A 2,293-nucleotide genomic window follows, 5' to 3' on the forward strand; every position below is an offset into this window, starting at 1 on the left:
ACGATTTGAGGCTATAACTGTGAAGTAATGTTGCCGATAGATACTAAGGGTTTAGAGAAGATGAAAGTTGATCAAAAATAACAAAAACAACTGAAGGATTTTGGTTTGGAAAAATCGGCACAAGAAGTGAGTTTTCAGGGTTTCGACATTTATGGCAATCATATGGAGGATGGGATAGACAGAGGAGGTGAGTAAGGTGATCAGAAGGTTTCAGCTAGAAGAAAAAGCAAAAAGGAAAAAAGAAAATGGAGGAAAAAGAGAGGAAGAAGAAATCGGCACCAAGGAGAAGGAATTTGCATTTTCGGCTTTTGTGAGAACTCAGAAAGGATGAATGACAGTGAAAGCTTTCAAGTGGCTAACCCTAATTCTCCAAGATAGAAAAAGAAAAGAACCTAACCCTAATATCAACTAAAACAATTGGCCCAACCTCCCTAAGGCCCTTACCGAAATTCACTTAAGTGATCACATGCCCGGTACATGCCTAAAATTAAAAAGTAACCATATGCCTACCTTGCAACTCGAACCCTGGACCTTTAATTCCTTCCCAGACGCCTTTTTTTTTAGGAACTTAGTTGCCCCACCTTGCCACTTTACCAAGGCCTTATTTGCATCATAATTTACGAAGTTCTTCTTAAAAGCCCACATAACCAAGTCTCCTATTCACTTAAAATCCAACCTTGATATTTTACCATGTTTAACTTAGGCTTGGGCCTTCTAAAGGCCCACTAACACATTTAAACCCAATTCCAATATTTAGAACACCAAAATTTCAAAATTTACTAAAAATCACAAAAACCTGAAAAATCCCGAAAATCAGGGCGTTACATAGACGTTGTTAGTCTCGAGAGAGATAATAATATAACTTGGGGATCTCTACGGAACAAGTTGAATGAATAAATCGTCCGATTCAGAGTCAAATAACAAGTGAAGTCTAGGTGGATTTTTCTTTAGGTATTGTCTTAATCAATCGAGTTTTCCAAAAAGTATTTTCCCTAAATTTCTTTTCTATGATTTCTTAGTTTAATTAATTAGTCAGATAAACAAAACCCTTTTATTTTTTAGGCTAGATAATAAAAAGAAAGTTGATACTAGTACTTTTAGTCCCTTTGGGTTCGATAATTCGGTCTTGCTAAATCTATACTACTGTTCGATAGGTACACTTGCCTTCATTGTGATAATAGTTAGTTTTAAGAATGATTCATTATAAATATTTAAAACTTGTCACGAATATCACGTATCAAGTTTTTAGCGCTGTTGCCGGGGAACTAAGATATTAGGAACACTCGATTTTATTACTTTAGCCATTTTACTTTTATTGCAATTTAAAATTTTCTTTTCTTTTCTAACTCTTCACTTATTTTCTTCTGACAGGTTTTTCTAGTTTATGATCAGGAGAAACCCGTTAGGACCATTACTGTTTGATAGTAAGATCGGTCGTACAGTTCGTAGAAATCAAAGAGAAATAAGGCGAAGCTTACGTTACACAGAAGGGAAAGAGGAAGATACTTCAACCACCACCGAGGATATGGCTGAAAACCAAGAAAGTCCGCTACCTCATCCGATTGCTGTAAATCAGAATCTTGCTCCACGCACTATGTATGATTATGCTAAACCTAATTTAACAGGAACTGAGTCAAGTATAGTTAGACCTGCTATTGCTGCAAATAATTTTGAATTGAAACCTAACACAATTCAAATGATACAATAGTTTGTTCAGTTTGATGGTTTGCAGGACAAGGATCCCAATGTTCACCTAGAAAATTTCCTAGAATTTTATGATACCTTTAAAAATAATGGCGTTTCTGATGACTCCATCCGCCTTCTGTTGTTTTCCTTTTCATTAAGGAATAAGCTAAACAGTGGTTGAACTCGTTACCACGAGGGTCAATCACTACTTAGGAACAAATGACCGAAAAGTTCTTATTAAAATATTTTCCACCGACTAAAACGGCTAAATTACATAATGATATCACCTCTTTTATGCAGATGGATTTAGAAACACTCTATGATGCATGAGAGAGATATAAGGACCTTTTACGAAGATGCCCTCACCATGGGTTACCACTCTGGCTACAGGTTCAAACTTTTCATAATGGCCTGAATCTTTCGACTTGACAAATGGTTGACGTAGTTGCTGGCGGAACCATCAATAATAAAACACTTGAAGATGGCTATGAATTTATAGAGGAGATGTCACTGAATAACTATTAGTGGTAAGTCATGAGGACAAAGCCAATGAAAACAACTGGTGTTTATAATGTCGATTCGTCACCATGCTCTCTAATCAAGTAGA

General features: G+C 36.1%; 1 non-coding gene across 1 annotated transcript; it reads right to left on the reverse strand.

Annotated features, from left to right (window-relative positions):
• Positions 1-1,954: 1,954 nt before the first annotated feature.
• On the reverse strand, positions 1,955-2,060 carry LOC128291281 (small nucleolar RNA R71). Its single transcript, XR_008281057.1, has one exon. It is a non-coding gene; the product is annotated as a small nucleolar RNA R71 (small nucleolar RNA).
• Between the last annotated feature and the right edge of the window lie 233 nt (positions 2,061-2,293).

Source organism: Gossypium arboreum, chromosome 3 (assembly GCF_025698485.1).
Source record: "Gossypium arboreum isolate Shixiya-1 chromosome 3, ASM2569848v2, whole genome shotgun sequence".
NCBI lineage: Eukaryota > Viridiplantae > Streptophyta > Magnoliopsida > Malvales > Malvaceae > Gossypium > Gossypium arboreum.